The sequence below is a fragment of the Vicugna pacos genome, unplaced genomic scaffold, assembly GCF_048564905.1.
Source record: "Vicugna pacos unplaced genomic scaffold, VicPac4 scaffold_116, whole genome shotgun sequence".
Classification (NCBI taxonomy): Eukaryota; Metazoa; Chordata; class Mammalia; order Artiodactyla; family Camelidae; genus Vicugna; species Vicugna pacos.
In genome coordinates this window covers 887607-902782 of record NW_027328796.1, presented here as the reverse complement: position 1 = coordinate 902782, position 15176 = coordinate 887607, and the positions used below count along the sequence as shown (strand labels likewise).

The window sequence follows — 15176 nt, the reverse complement described above, 5'->3', positions numbered from 1 at the left end:
TCCAGCATTTACTGTGCTTTTTTCCCAGTTCAATCATCAATTCAGTGGGCATTCTGTACCAGGGACTACACGAGACCTGGAGTTCTCCCAAATAAAGATCTCTATTACCACGTGTGCAAACCACATAAAGGCAACCAGAAGAAAAGCGCCCACAGATAAGATGGAATTACTGAAACTGAAAGCAGCCAAAGAGCATATATTACTAGGAAAAATGGTGCTCCTATAAATGGACTCATGGACATAGAAAGCAAACTGTATTTAGCAGGCAGGAAAGGAGGGATTAACAGATACAAATTAGTAAATATAAAATAAATGACAAGGACCTGCTATATAACACAGGGAACTATATTCAATTTCTTGTAATGAGTTATACTAAAAACAATCTAAAACATATGTATATACATATGCATATGTTTATAACTGAATCTCTGCTGTACACCTGAAACTAACATTGTAAATTGACTACACTTAAATAAAAAATAATTTAAGAAATAAGTAAAAATAAAAGCAACGCCATTAAGAAAAAATAAAAGAACACTCTAATCCCCTTAGCTGTAGGTGGTGGAGAATTCTGGTTGTAAACACCAAGTCCACTGGATCACTCCAGCAATGGCTGTCACTCTTTCTGACCATCAGTGAGTCACTTGTTTCACTGAGGTTTCTTTTCTCTTCTGTGAAAGGCTACAGCTGCAACTAACGATGTATAGAATCTCATCATTCACAAGCCCAACAAGTAGTGAGGACTTCCCATGGGCCAGGCTCTGGACAGAGGAAAATATAGGGTCCGAAATATATTCATGGGTAGAAGAAGTTTGTGCCATAAAGACGTTAATTCTTCCTGTTTTGATAGACAGATTCATTGCAATTCTGATTAGAATTCCTACCAGATTTTTCTTGGAATGTAACAAGTGAATTTATGGTCAAGATTAGCCAAGAAATTTCTTTAGAACCACCACTGGGGAGGGGTGGATAGGTCATTAATTTCCACTGCTCTTTCTGAAGTGATAAAAACGTTCTGGAATAATAATGGTTGCACAACTGTGAATATGCTAAAAGCTGCTGAATTTTACCATTTAAATGGATGTACTTCATGGTGTGTGAACTATATCACAATAACGCTGTTATATGAAAAAATATTTCTTGACAAATATTTTTCTTTTTATACCACTAGTCTGTCCCACAATTTAAGAAAAACAAAAAACCAATACAAACCAAACTGTGCCAGGAGTTCTTTAGGACTGCAATATCCCTGGGTCTCCAAGGCCTCTGGTGATGCTGTTCCTGTTAACACACACTAGCTGGGCTGGGCTAGCTAGGGACTGTAACTATCTTTTTAAAATTGACTGTCACACGTTTCACCCTTGGAGAGGGAAGGAAGGAGGATATCACAGCTTCATGCCTTCAGCTCATTTTTAACAGAACCAAGCCCTGCTTTCACCACTGTTAATCCCTCTCACTATAAAAACACGTGACATCAACAAGCACCGCCATCATAACACCTGAAAGTGTTCAAGATACTTACCTGCGGCAGAAACACTGAGGGAGGAGACAGAAGCTTGCTCAGCACTGATGCTCCCTTTTCCCGACTCCACCAGGTGAAGCTGGGCGCTACAGCCAGAGGCTCTCAGTCCGGGGAGCAGCACACACGCCACTGAGCTGGTCCTGAGGGAGGGTGAAAGGGAAAGGAGGGCAGCCCTAGGGGGGAGGGAAAGGGGGGGTGCGGGCTGCAGCCCCGCTCGGAGGCCAGCCCCAGCCCCAGCCCAAGCCGCCCGCCCCGTCCGGGTGTGCAGACCCCGCCCGCCCGGGACACAGCCCGCCCAGTGGTGGGGACGGGTCGGCGGCCTAGGAGAGGAAGCCCGGGAGGGGAGGACTCGCGGGCGGAAGAGGGGAAGCGGACGCCAGCCGCGGACTGAGGGGAGCCCGGCTGGGCCAAGAGGCGCAGGGGCACACCTGGCCCTGGACAGCTGTGGCCGGGGCGCCGGGGCAGGTGGCGCGGGCAGAGGGGTCTGGCCCGAGCAATCCAGCTGAACACACGCTGACTGGCGCCCTGGGGGGCTGTGACACGCCGACCGCCCTCCCGCAGCCGCCTCACCCCTTTCCCGATATCCCCTCACCTTGCACTTCCACAGCCAGAGGCCCCGGCCCCAGGCAGTAGCCAAAGGCCTACAGGGCGACAGAGCTGAGAAGCCATTGGGGCCGATCCCCGGCTCGGAGCTGGAGCTTCCAACCCGCGGTCCAGCTGGCAGCAACTGCGCATGCGCAGGAGGGCCAGCGATCCGCTCTGGGTCCTGAGAGGGAAGGGGAACCGAGGGAGGGAGAATAGGGGAGGAGGAGGGGAGGCGGGGAAAAGTGGAGGGAGACACATGGACAGGAGGAGCAGAGGGAAGGCAGTTACCTGGAATTGGGAGGGGAGTAACAGAGATGGGGAGAAAGCGTTTTACCTCTTGTGGCACCCCGAAGGAGGCAGCAGTCCTGCCTATACACCCTTCTCTTACCCGTCATTGCCCACAGCTCATATTTTACGTCCCTGGCCCAGCCCTCCAGCTAAGGTCTCTGCAGAAACCCTACGGGTATCATACCCGTTGCCCCCACAAGGAGCTAGGTTTACTGTTGCTCAGGGAACCAAGCACCCGCAGGTGTTGTTTCTCAGAACTACCTTGGGAAGAGTACATATTCCCCTTTTACACGCTGGGAAACAGGCAGGCACGATCTCTGCCTTAGCTCCACTGTCCCAAATGTTGGGCTGGCAGGGAGCGGGAGGTAAAATGTCAGAGCCCCAGAAGGAGCAGACTGCCTGAGTGTTGGTGTAGAGTCCCCATCCCTCCTGGGTAAACCACACCCCAACCTCGGGGAATAATCAAGGGCTCACCGTAGGCCCCTGTGTGTGGGAGAGCTGCCCTCAGTCCCAGTGTCCAACTTGCTAGGTAGGTAGAAGTGTTATTGAGTCCAAATTCATTCTCCTCAGTGCAGGACAGGCCAGTAAGTTGGGAGACCAAGTGTTGGGGCATGGAATAGCAAGTTTCTGTAGACCTAGATGGCAAACTAATGTCCTGGAAAACCATCTCCCCAAGTCAGAATTCAGGCTGCTTTCCTATGTGCTTGGTTTTTGCAAACTTCTTGGTGTAGGAATTCCTTCTTGTTAGAATCCTTTGTTCTTGCAGCTATCTCCCTGGGTCAGATCCCTGTAAACCTCCAACAAAACAAACGTTATTTTCTATTCTGCAACGTGTTATCTTTATATGATTGGAAAAGTGTTAAATACCCTTAAAGGTCAGAGCCTTCAGAATAGGCTCTCCTGTATATTTTAGGCTCTAGGCAACATTGTTTTACAAGCAAGAAGAAGCCTAGGAGACAGAGCACAGGGTTAAAGTCAAAGGAACAGATCGAATATGGAGTCAGATTTCTTCTTTTCTATTACTGTGGCAGAAGCCACTTGAGGATTTAAATCCCTTAAAGTTAAAAATAAGTAAAACTTTAAAGGAATTTACATACATTGGTGGGAACTTGCATAGCATATCTGGAAAAGCACACAAAGGATTGTAAACATTGGCATCTCCAGGGAGGCATGTAAGAACAGAGGATGAGGGAAAACTTCTTTCACTTGAGTATTTTTTGCTCTGTTTGAATTTTTTTAACCATATGCATATATTTCTTTTTCAGTTAAAATAAATGTGTAATGGAGCAAAGGAGTAACTAGCTCAGCAAATACAGCAGCCATAGACTCACTGAGTCATCATTTTCGATTTAAGCCAGGAAGCATTGATTGTCTCTCTCCTATGTGCCCAGTGCTGTTTTAAAACTCTTTTATATATTTTTTTAATAAAATAATAACATGCTATCCCTCACCCCTGCTCAGGGCTGGTGGGAAACCAACTGAGTTTTTATTGAGTTGTTTTCCAAGGAGTAGAGATGAGTTATAAACAGAACACAACTTCAGGGCAAAACAGGCGGACTGGTTTTCCAGCAGGCCAGATAGCGATGACGGGTTTTCAATAGAGGCGCACAGAGGCTGAGAGAGAAAGCCTCCAGGACCCTACAGAAAGCTGCCCACAGTGCCTTCTCCATGGCACTACTGAAATAGGAAAGAACAAATCTGACTCCATATTAGATCTGTTCCTTTGACTTTAAACCTGTGCCCTGTTTCCTAGGCTTAGTCTTGCTGTTTCTGCACCTTTTGTGAAACAATGTTGCCTAGATCCTGAAATATACAGGAGACCCTATTCTCAAGGCTCTGACTTTGAAGGATATTATCACTTTTCCATTCGTATAAAGATAACAAGATACAGAATAGAAAATAACATTTGCTTGTTGGAGGTTTACACGGATCTGACCCAGGTGAAGAGCTGCAAGAACAAAGGATTCTAACAACAAAGAATTCATACACCAAGTTTGCAACAACCAAGCATTCCCGCTTCCCCTTTTTAATATAAGAAGAGCCTGAATTCTGACTTGGGATGATGGTTCTCCAGGACATTGGTCTACCATCTTCTCCGCTGGCTTTACAAATTAAAGCCGCTATTTCTTGCCCCAAATCCTTGTCTCCTGATGTGTTGGCCTATAATGCACGAGTAGAACAAGTGTGGACTCGGAAACACAAACATACATTGAAAGTACGCATTTGGTATATTAAATGACCTGCTTCCACTCGTATTCCTGAGGTTTTCTTCTCTTGACCACTCCTACTATATTTATGAAAAACCTGTCATGTGGACACATTTCCTTCTCTAGCCACTACCCTTCCATGTAAAAACTGATGCCAAGAAGGCAATGGAAGTTGCTAGAAGGTATTACCTGGCCAAAAAAGAGCAGAAGTGGGTTCTGGCTGATGTTCAGGAGCAGGCCGGGGCACCTGACAAGATGTCATAAGTACGGATAGACAGCTGGGCACCAAAGGAGAAGCTTCTAAACTTCCATGAGGGAATTGTTGGATAGGAAGGAACAGTCCCAGACTATAGCTCTGATCCCACCACGAGCTTCCTGGGCAAGGCTGGGCAAGTCATTTAAATTCTCTAGACCCGTGCTGTCCAACACGGGAGCCACCAGCCACATGCAGGATAATGATGTTATTCTGTAGCCAGACAGAATTATAAATAAACACTTTATTGCAAAGGGTCAGCAGGTATAATATTTAAAAACATTATTGGTTATCTTGCCCTAACAAGTTATTTTTGTATGTCTAGCTTTCTGTGGGTTGTAATGCCTGCAACTAATGTTTCCCTTACAGTGAGGTATTTTGAAATTATAAGTTACTGGACACAGTACACTCATATCACAGTTGAAAAAAAACTGATCTAAATAAGCAAGGTGATCTGACTTAGTAGTTATGAGCAGGGGCTCTGGGGCCAGCCTGCATAAGTATTAATTCTCACTCTCCCTCCAGGGAGTTCTGTGTGAATCTTGGACAAATTATTGTTGCTGTTGTTGTTGTTGTTGTCATTGTCATTGTTATTATTTGTGCCTCTTTTTCCTTACCTTTTAAATAGCGAGGAAAATGTAGACTCTATCCCCTACAGTGTTGGCAGGATTAAATGAGTAAACGTCTGTGCTGCCCACTTCCCTGGGTTTCAGCATTCTCCAGGCAATCAGTGCCAAACGCAGTGGCATTCTCCACTGTCTTCGTCAGTCTGGGATTCTGTAACAAATTACCGTGTGTCGGGTGGCTTAAACAACCAGCATATTCCTTATGGTTTGGAGGCTGAGGCTTTCAAGGTCAATGTATCTGGGAGAGGATTGCCAGCTCGAAGATGGCTGTCTTCCCACTATCTTCATGGCCCAGAGAGGAGAGAGAAGCAAGCACTTTGGGGCCCTGTATAAGAACACTAATACCATTCATGAGGGCAATACTCTCATGACCTCATTTTATCCTACTAATCACCTCCCAAAGGCCCCGCATCCTTATATCATCAACCTGGGAGATGAGGTTTCGACGTATGGATTTTGAGGGGATGCATTCAGTCCACACATCGGCTAACTCTCCCAAACATGCAGTCATCAAACCTGTAGCTAATTTCAAAATAATGTTTATATCTCTCTGCCCATTTCCATTCCTACATCTACTAACACTGAAGCCCTGCTACATTTTATTTCTTATTTTCCTTGTAGAGGTTTAATTGATTCCTCTAACTCCAAGGATTCGCTCACTCCAGTCTGCTTGACAGCCCTGCCAGGTAGGACTTCCTTAAAACACCTTCCCACTTCACCTGGTTGTTTTTTAGGTGTAAATGTCAGAATTCTCTCCACACCCCATCCTAGACCTTTAATCCCTTACACTACCGCTCACTATGTTATTTTCCTATTACCACTGTGACAAATTCCATTAAGCTTAATAGCTTAAACCAGCACAGACTTATCAGCTTATGGCTGTGGATGTCAGAGATCCAACACAGTTCTCATTGGGATAAATTCAAGATACCAGCAGGGTTCCTTCCTTCTAGAGGGTCTAGAAGAGAATGTTTCCTTTTTTTTTTCCAGTTTACAGAGGTCACCCACCTTCCTTAGCTTGTGCCCCTCAACTTCCTCCATTTTCATGGTCAGCAGCCTTTCTGAACATTGCTCCATCGCTACACCTCCCTCTGATTTTAAACTCAGCTGGGAAATATCCTCCAATTTAAGGACCCCTGTGATTACATTCAGCCCACCTGGACAATCCAGACTACTCACCCTATTGTCTCATCTCAGGATCCCCTTGTCCCATCCCACTCAGGCAGTGTGTATGTGGCTGTGACATTCACCTTGTGTAACATTTCCTCATGAGCAATTTATGGTTCAAGGCACTTATAAGTGACTTTTTGTTTTTCTTCCTTATCCTTTCTACATTCAGTTTGTCTGGTGAGATTATATGAATCCTTTCTTTTTGTGCCCCTGCACTAATCTATAATAATGTATCATGGGTTTAAAGGCTAACTAATAGACAATTTAGGAGACAGAAATCCTCTAAGATTTTTAATCCTAAAATATCTGTCATCCCTTTTGCCATGTACAGTAACATGTCACAGGTGGCTACCCTGTGGCCGGGGAGGGACATGATTCTGCCATCACACTCCCCTCATTCTTACCAATGTGCTGATCAACTAACCAAGGATCTATGCTCTCCAACTCACTCACTTCCTCCTCCTTTGCATTGACTATCCTGTTCCCACCGCTTCCTTCATTCACCACATCAGGATTTCATGACCACATTCTCCCCTAAATGAAATGGGTATCTTGCATCTAATGCCTGACAGCTGTTCTTATTGTACATGCACACACTGACCTACACATAATCCCGTCCATCTCTTTATTTTCCTAGAATCTTCCAGAAGAATCAGTTCCATGATGATAATGATGATACTGACAATGATGACAGGGGCCTCTCAAGGATTCTGATAAAGAGGGAATCGATAAAGGGAGGGAATCATTGCAAAATTGCCCCAGAAACAGGCTTAAAGGTAAATAACTCTTATAGTGTTTAATGAAATTGACTAATATTTAACTATTTTTAAGACTTTATATCACTGAATTTAAAATTTTAACGGGAATTTTCATTCACCACTAACCAAGATTCAACTCTGGGACCAAAATCTAAGGATTTCTGTCTTCTAAAAAATTGTCCACTAGCCTTTTAAACACGTGATCCTTTTAAAAAGTTTAGTGCTGGGCTGAAAATAAGCAGGATTCATATAATCTCACGAGACACAGTGAATGTGGAAAGACTAAGAAATAAAAATAAAAAGCCATTCATAACGTCTTGAACTTTACGTTGCTCACAGGGGAAAATGTTTGCCAATGTGTGTGTCACATCAACATGACGACTGAGTGGGATGGGGAAGCTGATCTTCCTCATCAGTCATTTATGCTGATTTGTTAGATGCCAAAACAGTTTCCTCATTGAAATTGCTTCTAACAAGTATGGAAGAATTTAGGTTCTACCAAAAGCAGGCTGAACATTTTCCCCTGCTTTCAGGTCTCTGGACTGAATGTCCCCACAAGAAGGACATGATTATGTTTCATAGGGAAGTCTTCCTGAGAAGCAACAGGCTTTTCTAGGGCAGAACTGCAGGGCCCCCCATGGAGGGCTGGAGGAGGTCTAGAGGGGACACTGGAAAAATAGCAGGAGTGAATTCAGATACTGCTGCTCAGGTCGCCAAAGACAGCATTGCTATCTCTAAGGATATGACATTCTCCCAAATTTTCCATGAGTGAAGGAGCCTGTGAACACTAAGCAGGTTGTTAAGACACAGCAGCACATAATTTGCGTGACAACACAATTAGAGTATGATTTGATATTTGCAAAATAACTAGCCCATTGTTCTTTGAAACTGCAGCAGTAGCAATAGAAATAAAAAAGACTGAGCCGTCTTGGAGACAACAATCAATAAACAATTCTAAATCTGCAGAATTCCTTGACAATATTCAAGCAATGAGCTAGATGTGTGCTGCAGATACCTCTTACTGCAGGGCTCACTCCTGCAAAGCATAGAACTAGTTTCTCAGCACACAGAGGGAACCAAGTCAAGATTCCTAATCTTTTGAGATTTACTAAATGGCTGGAAAGATCAGACAAGTACATACAGGCAAATATGATTAAATGGAATCAAATAATATCAAATGTGATTTGAGCACAGACGAAAGGGAAATTCCTTTCACCTGGGATCTAGAGAGACTTCTCCAGAAAATGTGGCTCTGGAGACGGCCAAAGACATGGGTGGAATTTTGGCAGAACAGGATGTAAGGAATTTAAAAACTTATTCTATAATTCATATAAAAATTCAAAGGATCCCAAAAATCCAAAACAACTTTGAACAAGAAAAACAATGTTGGAAGACTTGCACTATCTGATTTTCAAACTTTTTTTTTATAAAGCTACAGTAATCAGAAATTAGGGTGTTGGTGTAAAACAGGAAAATAGAATAATGGAACACAATAGAATGTTCAGAACTAAACCAAGACTTATACAGACAATTGATTCTCAAAAAGGATGCTGTGGAGAAAGGATCTTTTCAGCATGTAGTGCTGGAACAATTAGATAGTGATACGCAAAAAAAAAATGAACTTTGATTCACACCTCACAAAATATACAAAATTTACCTCAAAATGGATCATAGATCTTAATAGGAAATCTAAAACTATAAAACAGCTAGGAGAACAAGCATAGGCTTAAGCTTTATGGCCTTGGGTTTGGCAAATTTTTCTTTGCTATGACACCAAAAGTATCATCTATTTTAAAAAGAAACTGATAGAGTGAACTTTATGAACATGAAGACTCTTCAATGCTCTTCTAAACACTGCTAAGCAAATGAAAAGACAAGCCATAGACAGAAGCTATTTGCAGATCATATATCTGATAATGGTCTCTCTTTGTATCTGATCCAGAATAAAGAGGTCTCAAAATTCAATAATAATTCAAACACCTGAATGAATGAGGCCAGAAAACACACTTCAGTAAAGATATCCAGATGGATAATAAGCATATGAAAAGATGCTGATTAAAGGTGTCATTAATGATTAGAGAAATACTTTTAAAAACCACAGTGAGATACTAGTTCACATACATACTAGAATGAATACAGTTAGAAAGACTGACCTTACAAGGTGCTGGCAAGGAAGTAGAGCAACCAGAACTGATACACACCACGAGGAATTTACAATAGTACAACCATTTTGGAAAAGTCTTTAACAGATTCTTTTAAAAAGGTAAACACCTATGTACCATATAATCCAGACATTCCTCATCTGGTGCTTTAGAAAGGAAAAGCATATGTCCATACAAAGACTTATAACCAAATATTCACTGCTATTTTATTTATAATAGCACAAGTTGTAAATAACCCATGCATCCATCAAGAAGTAAATGCAGAAAGAAATGATGGTCTATACAAACACTGCTCACAATAAACTCTTCAGTAAAAACTCAGCACTAAACAATACTCTACTATAAGACAAATAAGCTATTAATACAGCAACACAGATGATTCTCAAAATAATTACACTGAATGAAAGAAGTCAGACAACATAGAGTAGATACTGCATGAATCCATTCATATAAGGATCTTGAAAATGCAAACCAATATGTTGTGATAGAAAGCAGATCAATGGTTCCCAGGGGAAGAGACGGGGAGGGAGGGAGGGACAAAAAAAGTCAGGAGAGAAGCTTTGTGGGTGATGGGTATGTTCACTGTCTTGAGTGTGGTCATGGTTCCTTGGGGATATTCTTACGTCAAAACATATTAAGCTGTACACTTTAAACGTGTGAAAATTATTTTGCCAAGTATACCTCAAAGCTGTTTTAAGAAAAAAGGCACTTTAGTCCTGATCCACCTCAGCGCCTGATTGGAGTGACATGATCAGTCCCTCACACTGTCTGCCTAACGGGAAGGTAGAAAAGCTCTCACAGAAGATAACATGGATTTTTCATTTGCAATGTCTGCCATGTAATAAAGAATTTCTAGACATGCAACATGTCCAGACTATATGACAGATAACATGAGAATAAGGAGCATTAGACAAAGGATGCAAACCCCAGGTGATGTAGGCATCAGAGTTACCAATAAAGGCTATAAAATACTTTTAATATATTCAAGAAAATAAGGAAATGATGGGAGAATAGATAACAGGGTAGAGACTTTCACCAGAGAAATATACTGGAATGTATTTTTAGGAAAAATCAAACTGATACTCTAGAACTGAAGCTTTCAGCTCTGGAAACAGGTAAACAGAGCTAATTAGGATCCCTTTTAAGTAAAACTTTCAGTAATTCTGGGTAAAATATAACAACAAAGTAACACAGAGCTAACTATGGAAAGAGAAGTTCCCTGATGACAATACAAAGAGGACACTTAAAGCCCAGAGTGGTCATCTTGTGAGCTGATGCCACCGCACCCTGGAGGGAAGGGGTTTTCATCTGCACATAAATAAGGATACAATGTCCATGTAGGAAAAAGGGTCCATACCAGATGTAGAAGACTCTTCCTCTATATCTATATAGTCAGAGACAGAGATGTAAAGTGGCAGCAGAGGTCACAGTGACACAGGGCCCTGGGCCAAGGAGTGTGAGCACCTCTGCAAGCTGGGAAAGGTAGGATGATGAATCCCTCCCAAGAGCCTAGGTGTGGAACTTAGCCTTGGCCACTCCTTGGTTTTAGCCCACTGACATTGACTTTGCACTACTGCACCCTAGAACAGTGAGAAGATGAATGTGTATTGCTTTAAGCCACTGAGTCTGTGGTCCTTTGTTACAACAGCAATAGGAAAGGAACTCAGGAACCAATATGAACTTGAACCACAGGCTGCCTTCTGTGCTGGCAGGGAGTCCTTTGTCTCTGATCCTGGGGGAGTGTCCTGTCCTCTGGCAGCATCCACAAACTACCTCATGCTAACTTGGCAGTTTGCAGAGGGTTAAATCTTATCCCTGCACAGTTCTTGATATTTAGTTAATAAAAATGATGGTGTCATCATGGGTATTTTTCCATCTTTTAAATACCCTTCAGTCTTCTAATAAAGCTACTTCTAATTAAGAGACCATGTAAATAGTTTTCAATCTTCATAATAAATAACTGTGGTTTTATCTGGTTACTTAAATTATGAATAATAATGTTCACATTTGTAAAAGTTATTAAAATCAACATTGTTTAATGAAAATATCATTTCTTTTCGCATGAACATGTATTAACTACAAGAAATGTTCCATGCTTTCTTCTACGATTTACTGTTAGAGCCTTAAAGAATAATATTTTCCTCAAAAGATATTACGGCAAAGGGATTTCTTTTGGTGGAACTGTTCCGGCATCAAATCTGGTGCATGTCTCAGGCCACTGGCAACATAGAGATGATAGAAATTAGGAGGCATTATAAACACAGAATCATTTTTAAAGGAATTAAAAAAACTGGATGTGTGTAAACAAAGAATCAGGGAATATTCTGGTGAAATAAATGTATTTTTCAGCTTAAGCAAGACATGGGGTGAATAAATCTGAAATGAAAAAACCACCCAGAGATTAGCAGCGAGTCATGCATGCAGTGTGAATGATCAAAACCAAGTTGTTTCCAAACCAGTGTGCAGGCTTGATGCCTTCATGAATCAAATCTGTGTGGCACCAGGCCACCTCGAATACATGTTGATGAGGTATTTATAAGCCCTTCACCATCCCAAATCAAAGCCCACGCACGAGCCACAAGACCATCACCTACACATTTGGAAAACACACAACATGGTGAATAGCACTTTTCTTGTTCAGTAGCCGGTGGCAGCGAACTGTCAGCAGACAGAGATACAGGGACACAGAGGCACCTCCCCTCACTCAGCTGATAAACTTCCGTGCATCCCTGGGGACAGGATTGTCATAAAATGCACCATGGATTGATCCTCCTCCTAGGAAAGGAACCGTAGTGCTGTCATTAGGTTTGAGCAGGGGTGGGTGGAGGATCTCAGAAGAGTTGTTTCAGCACACCAATAGAATTCTTGGCCACCGTGACCACGAAAGACAAGTCCCCTGCCATCCCGGTAGGCACTTGGGCTCCTGACAAAAGCTGGGCTCAGTAAAGGGTTGAGTAGAAGGCACAGACCTGAGGGATGCCCCAGCAATAGGCAGGAGGTAGGGCCTGGTTTATACTGCTCTGGGTGTATCCCAGACTCATCCGAATACGAAATCAGAAATTTGCAAAACAGCAGAGCTGGGGTGGATCATCTACTCCAGACTCCTCACCTTACAGTTAAAAGGGTGGCAACCCTGACAGGCAAAGCAACGTGCTAAAGGCAGAGCGTGGAAGTGGCAGTGCCAGATGAAACGCAGCGTGCAACCCCCGTTCAAGGCCGCTGACTCTGACGACGGGGCCAAGGTTTCCAATGAGGAGAATAAGACAGTGTAAATACTTTGTTCCCCCTAAAACCCCAAATGTTTTTTAAAGGCACAAAAACTCACCTTAACTAGATCTCTTCTGAGGGGGCTCTCTTCTGCTTCTTCGTCTTTCTGTCTCCATTTCCCTCTCTCAGACACAAACACATTCAGTTTTGTGAAAGGGGACTTCCTTCCATACAAAGACAGACTTCACATCTTCAGAAAGATACCTGAGAAAGCACGTTTCTCAATTCAAGTCTTTGTGTGAGTTCTGGGCAACTGGCTTATTTTCTAGAACAATCGGTAGTTACAAAATCAGGAAATCATCTTCCACAAAGGCAGAGTTCTGGTCCGTGTTGATAAAGTTGGGGATGTCACATTTCATGAGTCTGTTCGGCTCCTCCTCTGGCCACCTGCTGCATCTGATGGCTTCCTGGAGCCGAATAACACTGTAAAGGGCTATGGTAGGGATACCAGCTTTGGCCTTGTCCAAGTGGTCCACTTCATTGATGTAGCAGTGAAAGAGGGACCTAGATTCGTCATTGCACTGCCAGAGAACACCTTGGGCAGCAGCGGTCTTCCAAAGTCTGACACAAAGCTGTTGAGTCTAAATCTCTTCTCGGGAGACTCTGCATTGCTACAAAGAAAACCAAAATAAAATATCGTTCACAGTGTAGCTCGGTGACCTGAAGAATCATAGTTTTTGCCATCTACTGAGAGTAAATCCCTGCACAGAGCATGCTGACATGCACTGGAATTGAAAGACATCACTTCTGAACACATACAATTAAACCCAAGGCAAAAGTCTAAAGTGAGGGCCCATGGACCATCCTAAAAAGACATCGTTCCCTGAGAATCCTCAATATTGGTGCCTCGCACACCAGTGTTTCTCCGTGGGACACTCAGATCTCTTCATCAGGATTCGTTAAAGTGCTTCTTAAAATGCAGAATCCTGGGGTGCACACCCTCAGAGTCTCCAGAGGTAGCGACTGGTAGTCTGTATTTTCATAGCCACCAGGATAACTAAACATGCTCAGGTTTAGCACCGCAGTCTACATCGGGTCACCTGAGCATCGACAATTCTGTCTCACGGGATGGGGGGTGCCATGTGTGTCAGGGTGCTGTCCTACCCATGTGTCTCCCCTGATTCTCAGAACTGACAGTGCTGCCCCATTGGGCACGAAATACCACCGTTTCACAATGCATACGCAGGGCGCCCGACTGAAAAACAATCAGTGATAGGAGAGGGGACAAAACTCAGCTTCCTGTTACCTTGTTTCACTTACTGTGGGACGAGTGATCAATTCAAGGGTAATAAATCAGTGAATGAGTGAATAACATGACTCGCGTTAGTCCCACGAGTGCCTGGAAGAACAAGCCTGGGCACATTGAGAACCATAACAGCCCATCTACTTAAATGTCATCCTCCACAGATCTATGTAAAGGTTACTTCCACCCAGGCAGTGACTCCAGAAGGGCAAGAATCATGTATGAACACACTCTCAAATCCAGAACAGAACCTGACAACAATTAGGCTCTGGAGTCTGTGTTTAGCGAGTGTGGAATCTCAGTGATTCCAGCTCTTACACCTTGCCTTCCCATCCCACCACACACGATATGGCCCTTATGTCCAGTTCTCCCGGGGCTGGGGCCACGGAACCCATTTATAGGACTGGAAGAATCTGATCATTTAAACCATCCCCCAGATTATCATCAAGAGTCACCTGCATTTCAGGGATCAGTAATCCCAGAAGCTTTGCAGTTCAGGCAGCTGAGGGATTTTTATATCAGCTCTGTCTTCTACTGTGACTGCCTGGGTGACATCAGACAAGGAATTCTGAAAAGCCTGAACTTTTCCTTTCAGGAATAATCTAATTAACAAATCTCGTTGACCACTCAACAAATGTGATGTGAAGATCAATAATTTACACAGGAGTACAACATTCACTAAGTCGTGGATTTAGAATCAGAGGAAAATCATTTTAGAAAGATTGACAGAATGTAGCTTTAATGCGAATTTAAGTATTCTTACCTTTCAGTAAATCATCTTCCCCTACTTATCACTTCACCCAAGTTTAAAAGATGTCTGAGAACAGGGATGAGTGTGTCAGCAATCTGAGACCCAATAACCTAAAATGTCACCTAGGAAAAAGAGGGGAGTAACACATTTTTAAAAAGCATGGTGAGGATGGCGGGGCCATCCCCAACCCCGGACTAAGAAGCTCTGAGTAATAGCTTTCCTGCCTGCCTGGGGCATCAGCTGATGTGAAAATCCACCCAGAAACCTCACTGTCCAGCAGCTCTTCCATAACACAGGCTACACTTTCTCAGAATTAAGAATTGCGTCCAGTAACCACTTCGCTG

At 43.2% G+C, this 15176-nt stretch overlaps 1 protein-coding gene across 1 annotated transcript in view; it reads right to left on the bottom strand.

The window, feature by feature from the left end:
• Positions 1-13173, bottom strand: part of LOC140694984 (uncharacterized) — an 80603-nt gene extending 67430 nt beyond the window's left edge. The window contains exons 1-4 of the mRNA XM_072957977.1: positions 12897-13173; positions 5473-5632; positions 2115-2288; positions 1523-1662 (exon numbers count right to left, since the gene is read on the bottom strand). The gene's annotated coding sequence lies outside the window, so the exon portion shown is untranslated. The remainder of the gene's footprint in view (positions 1-1522; positions 1663-2114; positions 2289-5472; positions 5633-12896) is intronic.
• Positions 13174-15176: the final 2003 nt, after the last annotated feature.